This window comes from Lethenteron reissneri, chromosome 42, assembly GCF_015708825.2.
Source record: "Lethenteron reissneri isolate LAM-NWPU_2019-01 chromosome 42, ASM1570882v1, whole genome shotgun sequence".
In the NCBI taxonomy this organism is placed as follows: domain Eukaryota; kingdom Metazoa; phylum Chordata; class Hyperoartia; order Petromyzontiformes; family Petromyzontidae; genus Lethenteron; species Lethenteron reissneri.
This window is the reverse complement of record NC_083820.1, coordinates 3777968-3794096: the sequence shown is the minus strand read 5'-3', so window position 1 is coordinate 3794096 and position 16129 is coordinate 3777968.

Here is a 16129-nt window from a genome sequence, read left to right as displayed (position 1 = left end):
GGCCTGGACTTTTGCAGCTGTTCTAGACTAATTTCAGGGTGCTGATTCCAAATCTGATCTCAGATTTGCTCGATCACATCTCATTTTAATGCTATCGGCATACCCCATTTCATTGATTTTACCCGAAATTAACTCTGTCACTTATGATTGCAAGTTGTTGCGAGTCAGTGACTGCTTTAGTAGTTAAAATATGGTGCTGTGTTTTAGGATAGTGTGTTTTTAATATAATTTTATGTAGATATCCACATTTATTTAATATTTTTCTTCTGCAGTTTTTATTGAAAATGCAATATTTGATATCTCGAAAACCTGATGTGATAGACAAAACTGATGCCAGATTTGGAATCAGCACCCCAACATTACCTTAAACCCGTTGGAATACCTTATGCCAGAAAAAGTGTGTTGACCAGTGTAATTTTGTGTCCACGAGCTGGATTCAATTGATGATGCATGGGGGGAGGTCTTTGTCCGGCAGTGGATCGATCACGTTTCGACTGTGAACGTCGACTCAAGGCTCATAATCATCACTCTGGCGTCAAGACAACGGCTCCACCCGTATTCTAGCGCGCATCATACGAAAACGAGTCCTGCACTTCTTGGACAATGAGGCTTGCTGTTTAAAATATAGCCCCTTTGCTTAGTCGGTCGGGTCATTGTGCTCAGATAGTGCGTGCCCGTCTGCCTGTTCTGTCAGTTATCAAAAAGTGTGCCGTTCCTGGCCCTTCCCCCCTCCCCTCAACCATTATATATACGGAGTGGTATCTCTTGTCATTTCTCATTTACTTGATACAGCTGTCGGGCTGTGACGGTTCCACCTGAAGACGGAAGCTTGTGTTGCCTCCGAAACGTCGTGATTTTAATTTAATTTAATTTTACTTTTATAATTTTAATTTTTTACCTACGTGACTTTACCGAAAAAACTTAAGAATATGAAATCTGGTGTTAACGGAGTAAATTGTGCACTTTTACACGTGCCAGTGGGCCCTTACATGTTCAAAAGAAAATTGGATTTATGCTACGCAGCGGATAACCCATTTTCGACAAGGGCAAAGACAAAGATTCCCCGCCCCCCAGTATAGCCTTAACAGACTGTTGGGGCAAGTGCTGTTCACGAGTAGCACCGAGGAAGGCCAGAACGGTACACGTAGGGGCGGGTGGCCAGCACCACGCCCGACCGCCTTCGTTTCCCTTGATGGCGATTTTTACACCGCACCAAGTACTCATTTGTGTCTGAGTCGACCTAGGGGAAGGCCTAGGACCGGTTCAAAAAAACGTCTCTCGTTTTGGCCCTGAGCGAGAATTGAACTCGGGTAGCCGGGTTGGCACCGCTACACGGCCGCTCCCCACTAGAGGGCATAGACACACCACTTTCTGCAATGTCACCCACAAATGTCGCCTATTTTCTATTTTCCCTTTCAAGGCCACACACGCAAGCAACGCACCGTTGTTATTGACGATCTGTCTTTCGTGTGGCTGATGCCGCTGCAGTGCCAATAACCTTCAATTCAACATTCAGGTGGTCAAGCACAGATAAGCGCGTTCGGTGCAGCGGTGTGTATCGCTGTGATGTCTCCTTCGTAGTTGCGGATCGGGCATTGCGTCGTTATAATTTGTACGGTCTGTTCTGGATTACAAAGCTGTCGACCCATACGGTTTACCCGTATTCTTGTACAGGAAAATTTTGTTGCCAGGTCCATACGGCGTACAGCCATTTCAATACGGGCAATTTTTTTCTAATATATTAGTTTGTGTTTCTCTCTTGCGATGGTACTTTGTAGGATTAACGTTGAGATTTAAAAGGGCATAGGGCACGCGACCAATAAGGTCCTGAGTTTGTCTGTAACAAGGTAGGCACTGATAAGGGGTTGACAGGTATGGGATGACCACAGTCGTTATTGACGATTGTGTTGAGTCTGTTGCTTGTTGCACCACTGCCAAAGCAATATCACCGTATAATTGTTCACCTTCTGTAATGTTCTTGGGATCACTTATTTTCACAACCAATTCACTCAATCTGATTCACCTTTATTCCTTTTGCTGCGAATACTGTGATACAGTTGGATTTATTTGTACTCAGATGGTGGGAACTCGCCGAGATAAAACATCCGCAAGAGATTTTAGTTTTTGACGTACGGTTCGGTTATTTCTCCAAGTTAATGTCCACCGAGGAGAAGACAGGTCTCTGTAAAGTCTATCTGACATTTGTGTCCAACACCAGCTAACGTTGGCCTGCTCTTGCCAAACCGTGTCACGAGATCTTTAACGTCCACTTTGCAGCGCACGGCAAGCTTTGGTAAGTGCCTGCAGAAATTACTGGCTGGCCGTAGCAGTTGACCTGTTGACCTGGTGCAAATTGGCTCAGGCTACATCGATTACCATGGCATAAAAATTATACTTGTTGATAAAAAATATATATATACTAAACACATTGGCATTAACGATGTATCTGCTTCCCTTAAAACTTTTAACCCTCAATTCACAATTGGAATATTGCGCTTTAAAATGCGAAATAGGTGTTCCACTCAGCCCAGCATCCGTCCGAGGTAAGTAACATTAAATTCCACTTCGTCAGAAATTAACAGTTGGTTGGACTACGGATAAACCAGCCCCTGCCAGCGAAATGTGGAATTTCTATTTTTGGCTTACCCAATGGCTGAATCCATCACTGGGACACTCGGGAATTAAGATCCATAAAAAAAATAACATATTAAATGAACGAGCGCGTAAAATATGATATTAAGAAATTCAATTGAAGAAAATGATTTCTTTATCGTCAACAAGAAGCTAAATTTATGATTCCTGGTAATGTAACTGCGAAGCGATTCCACGCCTGCTTGTTAGCATTATTCATCACGCGTTTCTAATGGAAATTTCTCCAAAGACAAACACGGACGACGGAGCCAAACCCCTGAGTAATGCTGTAAATATTGACTCCCCGCCGAGACTCATATTAATTTTCGGTGGTCATATTTGCCATGCCGCGCACATAAAAGCGCCGGGCGCTCAATATCGCTCGGCTGACGCACGGGCACGTGTGCAGCGACTCGCTCAATGACCGACTCACTGCCCACACTGACTTATGTGTTTGCTGCCGGGTGGCATGTCGCACGTACGTGTCACCACGACTCGCTGATTGGAAAATACCAGCGCTTGCCACTGCCCGCGTTTGCGCGGTGTGACCACTCTACTGCGGCCCATCAATCAACATCGCTCAACTATTTTGTAACTTTTCCCCCCTCCCCACCTCTCGCTCGCCAGAATTTTTTCGCTTTTAGCGTTCATCTTCACAGCGAGTTTGTTCCAAGCGCGCTGAGTGCCGGCTTGTGCCAAGAGCATCGCTAACCGGTCTTAACGGGCTTCAGGCAATGAAGGCCCTCTTATTTTGCAGTGTTGGAAGGGCTACTTTTCAAAAGTAATCGGTCACTGATTACCGATTACTTGAGGTTTTATTATATGCATGGAACTTTTTAAATCCATCCCCCCACCCCCTCTTTCCCCAATGATTCGATGAATTTCCAAATTGTAAGGTCCAGATTCTCAAGCGTAGTGAGTTGCTGGTCTCAGCCTGGTCAGCAATAAATACACAAACCAATAATCACATTCAATTTGGTTGAGTCATTAATTCTCACTAAATGCAGCTCTGAGAATTACAAATATCGTTTTGACTGCCACGCGAATAAAATCGCTCTATGTGGAGAAGTGCTGCCCCCTACTGTGTTGAACAGAGGTCACTTAAAGGGATCTCAGACGTAGTTCTGTGGTATTTACTTTGTTGGGCTCTTGTGTCACACGTGAGATTCTGGGACACGATTTAAATCAAGACGTATATTTGTCTTGTGTTTAACGTATTGTTGGTATGATAAGTGTTCTGTCTCATTTTTACAGGCTTGTGTGTTCCATTATCCTACAAGTACACATTTGCATACAATTGACCTTAATCATAATTCTCACATGCACAATTCAAGGACTGAAATATAAACATACGAATTAATTTAGGTCCATGAGTCAATGCATGGTTACATGTCTAATACATACCATAATATACGTAGTATATTTAAAATATACTATTCTGATGATCAGATTTTTATTTATTTCTTTCCTTCAAATGACAAATATGTTCCAGCCCAACTGAGCCATGGGGCAGCACAGACCTCTCAAGTGGCAGTGCTCATCGAGCAGTCAGCAATTCCACATTCACGTCGCAGGGTCCGGTGTCTCTACAGGTCAGCCATCGATAAATCGGTTAAACCAAAAAAACTGAGAGGGCCACATTTTAGAACATCTACGGCCTGGGTGCGACGACCTGTCCCTGCAATGCAAGACAAAAGATAAAGAGATGCAGCGCCGCAATTGTTTGGAAAAGGCCCTCCACCATAGGGCGCTTCGGAGAGCCCCTCTAGACCAGGGCTCGCGGCAACCTGCGGCTCCATACGAAGTGCTTCGTGATGTGACCTTTGCATGCAGGTTTTCGCATCGTGGCTCTATACGAACTGCTTCGTGATGCGAACACCTGCACGCCGAGGTGACATCGCATTGCGGCTCTTGCAACATTTCCAGTTTTTTGTACCGAATTCGAGAAAAATCTATATTTTGCTTCTTATTCTTGGTTCTTTCGGTAAAGTCACGTAGAAGGTAAATAATAAAATAATAAAAAATAAACGAATAAGAAGAACAGGGCTGTCGGAAAGACAGCCCTTTTCTTCACCTGAGGACGGCTGCTTGCGTTGTGGCCGAAACGTCGTGAGAATTGTATCTTATTATGTTGTATTTTTATTATTTTATTATTTCCATTCTACGTGACTTAACCGAAAGAACCAAGAATATGAATCCCTGCAGTCACGAAAGCTTTAAGTCGAAATGTTTTGCTTCTTGTTACTTTCGCTGCCGAGCCCTGATTCGGACGAACCTTTTGGACTTAGCGCTTCCGCGTCGGCAAGAAGTCTCGGAAGAGGTGGAAGCACCCACGCTTGACCCCACTGCACGTGACCTGCTGGTCAACTTTACCGTGTTGATCCGCTCGTTCACACCGCTGGGCGGACCGAGGCGGTGTGGCTGGGGTGGGGGACGGGGGGAGCGGGCATCGGGAGGAGAGAGAGAGGTGGGGGGGGGGGGAGACGCGGGTTGGGGATTTAAGAAGCTTGCGCCGATCTTGATTTGAAGCTTTCGTGAGCGCAGGAATCCAGGCTCTTTGGTTTTTTCGGTAAAGTCACGTAGGTAGAAAAATAATAGATCACGACGTTTCGATCGCAACACAAGCAATCGTCATCAGGTGGGACAACCACAGCAAGAAAAAACTGCTGAAGTAGGCGATATATATACTATCTTCTTGGTTCTTTCGGTAAAGTCACGTAGAAGAGAAATAATAAAATAATAAAAATAAAACTATCAAATAATATAACTTTATTATTATTCTATTATTTTACATTATATTATTTTATTATATGATATAATTTTATTATGTTTTATTTTAATTTTATTATTTCCCTTCTACGTGACTTTACCGTAAGAACCAAGAAGATGAATCCCTGCAGTCACGAAAGCTTTAAATCGCGATATATATACTAATTCAGCAGTTTTTTTCTTGCTGTTGTTGTCCCACCTGATGACGATTGCTTGTGTTGCGATCTAAACGTCGTGATCTATTATTTTTCTACCGACGTGACTTTACCGATAGAACCAAAGAGTGAAGCTTGCACCATTCTCCCAACTGCCACGGGGCGAGACGGAACCGTCGACCTCTGGATTGCAAGTCCAGCACCGTAGCCGTTACACAACGGGTGGTTGATGTTTCGTGCAGATATCAGACTCCAACCATGCTGGGCTGCCAGGTGTCGAGATGAGGCTTATAAGAGCAAGTGCTTGGCAGGACCCTCCTGGGTGAACAAGCGAAATGAGAACATTTTTAATTAAAAAGGTTGCTGGCCTGTCTGTGTGTATTTGTTGACACTATGCACTCTTCTGCGTGGTTTTATAGGGGTAATCTGGCTTTATTGAATGTGCAAAAGACTCGGTGAAAAATTTCACAAGCATCCAGATCCAGAACGATACGGAAAAAGGGACACTTGAGAGTCCGTGAGGCTGTCATTTGATTTAATTGTATTATAAATACAGTACGGTTCAGCATATATCATGTAAATAATGTGTTATGCATAAGTACATCCCGCACCTCCGATTAGTATGTTGGATACGTACGGTGTGAAAGAAGCCCAACATCCATGCATGTTTTATTTAAAGATGCCGTATTAATGGTGTGCTGAAATTACATGTTGCCGTGGAAGTAAAGGCAGTCCTACGTGTTTTCACAATCATTTAAAATAAATACCCGTGCGATGTAAACAAACGTGGCCGGGTGAAACCTCGAGTGGATCACCCCGCTCGTTCGAACCGCGTTGGAGCGACTGGCCCCCACCACGAGAATGTGGAATTTTCACCACTGACTCAGGCCTGCCAACAGAGAAGAGCACCGTTCCATGCTCACATAAGCAAAGAGATTACTGGAATTTATAAACTCTGGATTGCTGTTTTCCATATTACGTGCGTGCGATACCTACCCATGCAAACAAGTGCGAAAATAAAACCGTAATGCCAGTTGTTTACCCAGGAAAGCTTCACTTCAATCTCAAGAATGACTTTCAGCAGGGTCCTGCATTTGGATGTTTGGCCAATCGCATCCACGAGTAGAATGAGAGAGCCGACAGAAACGTCGCAACGTTGGGGTATCACGTTGATTCGGTTAACCAGGTGAGGGCTCAAAAAGGACTGGGCGAGTGTTTTCGTTGCCACGAGTGACCTAGAGTCGGGGGGGGGGGGGGGGGGGTGACACAGCCCTGGCATCTCCCGGCCACCTGATAGCCACACGTCTTCGTGGCCAGACAACTTCTTCTTGGTCAACCCTTTGCATAGCTTCCGAGATCTAAGGTCAGGCGAAATTACTTCTCGGTGACAAGGTTGCAGGCGATTTGGTCACGTGTGTGTGTACGTACTTTGGTATCGTGTCTGTGTACGTACATGCTAAGTAATTCACGCATGCTGCTACAAACTCTCATGGGGGGTGTCGGAGACAAGATTCGGAATGCAATTATTACCGCGCTGCTGAAAGGCAACTTTGTGGATGAAGGATAACAGGCGAAGATGAAAAATGGCTTTGAGTCTAACCAAGTGAAAGATATCATTCGATAAAGCGCATTAGTAATTTCACAAATGGTGCAACTCGAGTGCGTGGCCTCATCACATTCCACAAAGTGTTACAATGTTGGGCTTTCGCACCGCTGTGTGACTATGACTTTGTCCCCCATGCCAGGCAATTTGATCTTTTGGGTCAAGTGTTCACTTGAGGTTCAATAATTACAGCAATCGATATTAATTATTGTACTCCTATTTATATTTGCAAGTTCACCCCGTGGTCACGTGGATTTTTCTGCAGGTCCTCCGGTTCAACCCCCCCCCCCCCATGTTTATAAACACGCGTTTAGAGTATTCGGCTGCTGTAATTTCCACGCGATGAGCCACTTTGTTGTGCGACCATTTGTGGCCTGGTCGCTTCTGAAAAGGAGCTATACGGCTCAGTGGGCCTTACCTGGTAAAATAAAAAAATACTTTTTAATAGTAAAAAAAAATATTTGCATCTAGGACGAAAGTGGAGTACCTGGAGTAAACTGAAGCACATGAGGTGACAGCCCACGAACGCAGCTCGATTCGGCAACCTACTCTCTGTGCTAGCTTACACAGGTGCCTCTTTGCCACTGCTAAACAAGCCTGACTCTGCCAATGAAACCCACGTTGGTTGAAACCCATCCAGAGTGTGTTTGCTGAAATGTTAGATAATAATCATAAAAAGATGTATAGCCCTTTATTAATCCACTTGCCGGATGAAGACCTCTCCACACGGTGTTGGGTGTTGTTTGACCATACTTCATCAAGCTGGTCAATACGGACTGACGTGAAGTGGGATCTCAGGACCGGTTAAGATGTCACTCACCACTGACATTTGCCATGGCCAGGAATGAACTCGGGTCGATGGGTTCATAGCAGAGCATGCAAACCACCCCACCGCCACTCCCACAACTGACCACCATGGTGAAGTATGGTCAAACAACCGCCGTGACTGACATGGCATGGGTTGGCAAAGGGCTGGGTAATGTTGGTCTGGAAAGTTGATCGTTTCGCACAACCTGCTCTGACAATACGGTTCAGAAGCATGGCCATACATGAAAAATATGGAACAACCCTAAAAAAAGCTTGCACGCTCAGAGTCACACACGGAGGTCGAACACGTAGACCAGAGAATGCACGCATGTTCAAGGCGTGATTCGAAGTGCGCTTGGGCAGGACACGTCGCTAGAAAAGGGCGATGGTCAAGAATGGAGTGGCAGCCAAGGAATGGAACGCGTCCGAGAGAGGGCGTACCACGTAGGAGAAGGAGCGATGGGATCAGCTCGTGTCTAGGTGCCAGGTGGACCATTACATCGCAGGATCACAAGCGATGGTGGCGGCTTGTGGAGGCCTTCATCCGGCAGTGCATTGACCACGATTACCCACAATGCTTCAACCACAGCACATACACGAGTGCCCGTTACTCTGCAGGTGGCGAGATGTTAACTCCCTCGCCTGGTACGCAGGAGGTCGTGGTGTTCGATCCCGACCCTGACGCCTGCTGCTGTATATTTGAAGTTTGCGTGTTCTTCCCGTGGTCGCGTGGATTTTTCTTCGGGTCCTCCAGTTTTTCCCTCCACATTTATAAACGAATGTACACGTGATAAGCCACTTCGTTGAGCTATCATTTGTGGCCTGGTTGCTTCTGAAAAAGAGCTGTGTAGCCCAGTGGGCCTTACCTGCTAAAATAATCGTTGCATCATTTGTATAGGTGGGTGGCACATGATGTCCCCATCTCTGTGTGACCCACCAACCTCACCTGGGATGACTCCGCATTTGCCGACACGCGCAAATAAACCCTGCCAACCCCATAAGCACGGGGCCCTTGTGATGGTAATAGGTGCTCACCTACTCCCCCCCCGTAAGTCCCAGTCTATAGAAGACCCCAATACACATACGTGGCTGGGTTTCCCACCTGCCTTGGTCCCTGCTGATTTCCTGTGCCCCCCCCCCCGACCCACCCATTCATCAGCTTCAAAGGTATTCACTCCCCATCCCTCACCCCGCCCCTGCCAGCCCCCAGCGGGGATCCATGGGTGCCTACACGACTGGAGGGCCTTCCTCCTCCCCAAGGGGCAGCCCCATTGTCTCCCCCAGAGAGTCAAGTCAAATCGTCTCACCGCTCAGTCGAGCAACGGGAAGGGGAGGATGCAGGCGGTGGGGGGGGGGGGGCGTCTCCATCGGCGGCCTCAAGCCAGCCGGTGGAAATTCCACGTTGCCATGGCGGAGGACGGTCTCTCCGTAAGGCGAAATCAGGAGGGTGACGTTCCACAAAAACAATGTTGATTTTGTAGCCACACAGAAATGATGTTTGGCTGATTCGGCAGCAACTAGGACGACCGCAGTGCTGTCTTTCTACGTAAACGCAAAGGGAATTTGCACGTAAGAGGAGAGAGTTGAATATAATGGTGGAAAAACAACTTCTCAAAGTGCCTAGAATATAAAGTGTTTTTTTTTCAAATCGTCACCTGCCGTGACGCACGGATCAGAAATGCGGACACCGTGACAAAGACGATTGAGCAAAACGCTGAAAAAAATCACAAAGGAGCACGGAGAGATGTACGCTGAGAATTACACTGAGAGACGGACACACAGATGAACACGTGGATTTGATAACGTGAGCGTATTACGGACAAATTATTTGGACAACTAGGGACATCGTGACTCTTAAGAAACGGTTGTTAAGAGGAGATGACAGCTGATGAATGAGACTGACGTATCCGAATCGCTGGCTATGTACGGCGCGAAAGAAGTTCAACATACACACGCGTACACATTGGATTATCACCTTGTTACTTGTGGACTTCGTCCATGCACTTTGATTGCCTTCCAAAAATACCCACGTCAAGAACGATCTTGAAGCAGAGCATTGAGACTAGGTGGGGCTTTCTTGGTAAATAAAGTGACCGTATATTAATTGTAATAGTGATCATCAATCCACTACTCTATGAAGGCCTCCTCATTTTGTCGGGATTACATGTGACATTGCAGGCTTGCGGGGTATGAAATGGGTGATTAGAGTGAGCCACTGAACACAACTCAGCCCATCATTCCTCAAGGGTCAATAAAATAGGTACCACTATGTCTGAATTCAGTAGCGGTAGTTCTACGGAAACACTGACCTTCCCACCCACCGTAAGAATGTGGAAATTTCAAAGGTGGTACTGTTGAGGTCTGATGTTCGAATCCAGGTAGCCACCTGTGATTACACCGGGTTCACGAGTGTTGTGAATTTATGGTATCAACCTGCTCACCAATGAATGCAGCACACACGCAAAAAACACATTAGGTAAAATTTTGTTCTGTACTTAACTCGGCTATGTTCCAGCTCATGAAAGTTTAAATATCGGTCTGACTATTGTGCGATTAAAATTGCTGTCACTTCAGTGGGCCGTTCTGTAACGTGGAGGGGTTCCCCACTGCTCTGCGAGAAATAAAAACGGATATTTCATCTCGTGACACGCCACTGATAGCACAATCGAGGTAAAATTGTGGGAAAAGACAACAATTTGAAAATGAATGTGCAATGCCCACCACTAGCTTGGTTGGGGCTGTCTGTGCAGAACCATCGCTCATTCCAAGACACTTTGGGCCGGAGTCACATGTCGCATTAAAAATAATCGCGTGGCCTTAGTGGTTCGAGCCAGTGTTGGTGATGGCAACATTCGGCACAATTTCATCCAAAAATTATAACGTTCAGGATAGGCAGTGGGCAAGTGTGCGCGTGCGCGAGTTTACGCTGGCACACACTCGCGCTGGCCAATACACACGTCTGTCTGGCCCAGCTCATCAGGGGTATTGAGATTGAGCTCCTCAGCTTCCTTCCCATAAGGTACACTTCAAAGGGCCCTTTCTCAGTGCCCCTTGGCACACACGCCCACCTGGAACAAGGGCAAACCCCGACAAAGCAGCGGCGGCGGCTTCCAGGACGTGCATCAGAAAGGCGTCGCTCGAGACAGCACCGTCGCCATTAGGGATGTCCCTTCCACAGGACGCAGATTTGGGGCTGCATTTCTTCTACCCCTTCAGGAAGCGGCCATGCCGTGCGTTCGCTTGGCTGGGGGATGACCTGACTCATGAACGGCAGCCGAGCAACGGTGACCGGCGCAATGGTTCCAATGGGCAGGGAATGATAATTTTGCCGGCGTTCAAAATGTGCGGTGACCCTGAAATGAATAAATGAATTCAGAGGAGTTTGCGGCAAAGCGTGAGATCACGTGATATGAATGATCATTTTCGCAATGTGACGATCGTCGCCACGTCAGATTACAATCACTTCTTCAGAACGGCGTCACAATCTGTTGCGTCGTTTTTGTAAATCGCTGCACTTCTAAGACGAATAAAGGTTCTTTTTTAAAAAGCAATTTAACTGTGGATTTATTCAACCCTAGCCTGACACGAGCATTCTATTAATGTCTGCTTTAAAATAAATATAACGCGCATGCTGTCAATAACACAAAAACAATTAATCTAGTCACTTTCAGATGTTCTTTGTTCATGTTTTTCTTTGTTGCGGTTGCACCCGAGTCAAAAAACTAACTCTGAAAATGATGACATTGTACAATCGCGATGCTGGAAATTACTCCGGAAATTATTTTGCCAAGCAATCCTTTCATGGCTAACCGCTAATTATCTACAACTTTAACTATTTAATTTGTGATTTCGTAAATGTGTTTTTGGTAGGAATGAAAATATTTCAGAAAAATGCAGTAAACACCGACACAATATAACATCATTTTACAAAAACGGACGGTACAATTATTGCGGATATTATCTCGTATGATATATCGTAGTATCATCATATTGCGGCAAGCCTAGGCCATCATCATTGCTGAATAAAAAAAAGTTAAGCAGATAAAAAATGATGTCCCTATTCAATAAATAATTATTGATCATTGAGTCGATTCCCCTGAAGTTGGCCCACATTGGGCTGAGCAGGTCCTACAGCGGTGGTGGACAACCTGCGGGCGGCATCAGTTCAAGGCCGTAATTATAATATATATTTGGGGGTACATATCCCCCCCAATATTCAAATATGCTCAAAATGCCCCCCCCCCCAATATATTGCTATAAAATAGATTTTTGTTTATATGATTGTGGTTATGGTTGTACTTTATTAATCCCTAATCTCTGCCATTACATACAATGCAACAAGAAAAGGTAAAAAACGAAAAAACAGAGCAATGGAATACAATACACTATTAGACATTATTGTAAAAAATAAATAAAATGTCCATCCGATGTGTTAGTGAATTTTAGTATATTTTAGGCAGGAAATGGCAGGAAATGAGTTTTCAAATTTCGATTTTTTTCTGGGGGGGGGGACCCCAGACCCCCTGGAAGATTTGGTCCCCCCAATGTTGACTCCATGGCTACGGCATTGCATCAGGGCCCTCGGGGTGACCTCGTCTCAGTGTGCCCAGGGCGATGCGTGTGGTCATGATGAGTGCACAAGCACAATGTCAAGCTTGCGGTCCGCTGCGGTGAAGGAGGGTCGCTAACGTGGCCCACTAACCTGTCTGGGTTGCCCATCACTGCTCTGCAGTGTCCTTGCATGGCTCATTGCATTCCTTCTGACAAAATAGAAGCGTTGCGTTGACAGGCCTGACTCTGCTGATGAGACCAAGGAAGTCAAAACTTAGTCCAGATTTCGCCTGCCTAAATAAACCCTGTCAACAAGCGTGCTTCGGCTGCATATAAAAAAGATGTTATCCAGAGAGACGAAGATTTGTTTACTTGTTTATTGCCTACCGTAAGAAGGCGTTCAAGCCTTTTCCTTCTGAAGGTTGTGTTTGTTTTGTATGGCGAAGAAAATCGGCACGCCCGCAGACAACTCACAGCATTCAACATCTATCATTGCACTGAACAAGCCTGAGCAACACTTACCTCCATTGGTGGCCTCCAGCCAGCGATGGAAATTCTACCTTTCTATGGCGGCGTCAATCATATTTCCACAGTATCACCACTGAGGACTTCCCGCACAAAGCCGTACATTTATTTTGTCACGGTTCAATATTTGACCTCCAGCCCCTCACATCCATCGTATTTTTTGCAAACTTTCCACGGAGGATAGAACGAGAGGAGCTCGTGTTGTTGATTGGCCACGATTCTGGGAACCTGCTCTGGGTTTCCCGCCACAGATTTACTCGAACCAGTGTTGAGAACCACATTTTGTGTCAGTTTGCATTCATGCCACAATCCTTGGGCGATCATCAAACTGGGCATGTGTCGAGAATAATCCATGAGAATAGGTTTTCCCATTTTTTCTGGCAACAAAATAGGTGTTAAGATGTTAAAACACCAAACTGAAACCTTTTACAAGGAATCATGTCTGCATTAACCACAATACTTGTGGTCAGAATGCAAACAAAGAACATACTCTGATAATATATGCATTGTCTTTGAAACTGATTGGTCCACACCAGAGACAGCTTTCTTTGTGGACTAATCAGTTTCAAAGACAATGCATATATTATCAGAGGACGTTTTTTGTTTGCATTCTTACCACAAGTATTGTGGTTAATGCAGACATGATTCCTTGTAAAAGGTTTCATTTTAGTGTTTTAACATCTTAACACGTGTTTTGTTGCCAGAAAAAAGGGGAAAACCTATTATCGTATTTTGGCACTGGCAAAGGAGGTCCCATAATGAGAATAATCCGCTTTGTGTAAAAACACATTTTAAAGCCTAAACTTAGAATATTCCACGATGTGTGTGTACAAGTGCGCATGGCACAAGCGCCGCAGTGATGTCACCGCCACTTAGCGGTGAGTGGTGGTTGTTGTTGTTGTTGATGTGTGTGGGGAGGAAGAGTACCGCAGTTAGCTCGACTCGCGATGAAACCGGCGACCCGAGTTCAATTCCCGCTCGCGACGAATAACAGTGGCAAATATTTTAACGAGTCCTGGGCGTCCCAGAGGTCGACTCAGCCTTAAATGAGTTACCTGGTGCCGTGTGTAAACATCAGCACCGGGTAGACAAAGGCGGTGCTGACCACCCACCCCATCGCGTGCCGTGCCAGCCTTCATTGTTGCTCGCTAACAGGACTTGCCCTAACAGTCTGTTAAGGTAATACGGGGGACTTTTGTCTCGGTGTACGTATATGTGAATGCATTTTGCGGTTCTTGTTTTTGTCGGTAAAGACTCAACGAGCCTCACGGCTCCTTCATAAGAGGCTCCTGCGTTAGGATGTTTGGCAAATTCCTTCAGGAGCATTGCTTCCATGTGGGAGAGAACAAAAATGGTCGGAGACACCCATGCATTGTATTTGAAGGAATAAATAAAAATACTTCGCTGCGGACAATCCACAAACCCCACCTCCAGAGCACTGCGTCATAGACGCTACTCGCTAACAGCACTTGCCCCAACAGTTTGTTAAGGCTATACCGGGGATCTTTGTCTTTAGTGCGTGTGCGTACCCAGCGGCGCAGCAGTTAGCGCGCTGCACTACGAACTGGGCGACCCGAGTTCGATTCCCGCTCACTGCCAACACCAGTGAAAACATCTCTGAACTGGTTCTGGGCCTCCCCCTAGGTCGACTCAGCCTCAAATGAGCACCTGGTGCGGTGTGTGAACATCGCTACTGGGGAGACAAAGGCGGCCGGGGGGGGGGGGACGTGGTACCGACCGCTCAGCCCTAGCGTGCGCCGTGCCGGCCTTCATCGGCGCTACTCGCCAACAGCACTTGCCTCCAACAGTCTAACAAGGCTATACGGGGGATCTTTGTCTTGTGCGCGTACGCAGGCTGGCAAGCTCGCGTCCCCGCATCAGTCGGGGCTCTCACGAGTGGCCTGGTGGTGTTCCCTGCTGAGCCATTGTATCGGTGCCACTGCTGCCATAACCTGAGAGGAACTGCCCAAACACTTCACAGAGGGCACCGACACTTTGTGGCGTTCCCTTGCGCTCATTTGCAGGTCGTTTAATTATTGTGCTTTATTGTGCCGTGTTTTGAAGTCCCCCCCCACCCCACTCCCTCCTTTTTAATGACTTCGTCCCATCTCGGCCACGTCGCAGGACACTTTGGCACCTTAAGGCAGCTGCAGTTAGAGCATTTTAGATCTGCAGAGTCGGCCACCGTGTGCCCGTTGCCACGCTTGCGCACAACCACCGGCGGTGGATATTCCACGTTCCCATGGCGAGGGCCAGTCTCTCCGCAGGATAGCCACCGTTGTGACCTCCGACGGAGTGATGTTGATTTTATTGATCCCGGAAGGGTTGCGAGGCCGAGTGAAACCCCCCGACTGGGATTTGAACTTGCAACCTTCTGATTGTCAATCGAGTTTTTTCAGCCAAACACATGGCGCTACCGTCAGCTGGAGCTGCTGCACCGTTAGCTCTGTGCGCACCGCACGTACAGCAACTCAACACATCTGTCAACAACACTGCCCTGGCAGGGAACACATTGCCTACAAAAGGTGGCAATGCAGCCAATGGCTCGTCGTGGCTATGTTGCAGAGCCATTTGCGCGACACGTTACCTGTAATACGGTATAATTTATACTTTTATGGCGGTTTTGTTCACGAATGGGTTGAGCTTTTCGTTAACTATTTCATTTACCAGGTAAAGCTCACTGAGCTATAGTGCTACTTTTCAGAAGTGACCTGGCCACAAATGACAGCTCAACGAATTGGCTTATCATGTGGATATGTATAGTAGCTAAATACTCTAAACGAACCTGGATTTTCAATTTAGAGAGAAAACCCGGAGGACTCGGAGAAAAATCCACGCGATCACGGGGAAAGAGACATGCAAACTCCAAATATAGAGGCTTCAGGGTCGGGATCAAACCCACGACCTCCTGCATGCCAGGCGAGGAAAATTGCATCTCACCACCTCAGTATTTATGTATGTTGAACAACTTTCGCACGGTACATCACAACAACAACCAACGTCCGTTAAACTTCTCTACAGTATCTCTGGAGGCCCAGGCGATAACCTCGGGCCAGATGCCCAAGGGGATGATCTGACCCCACGTCTG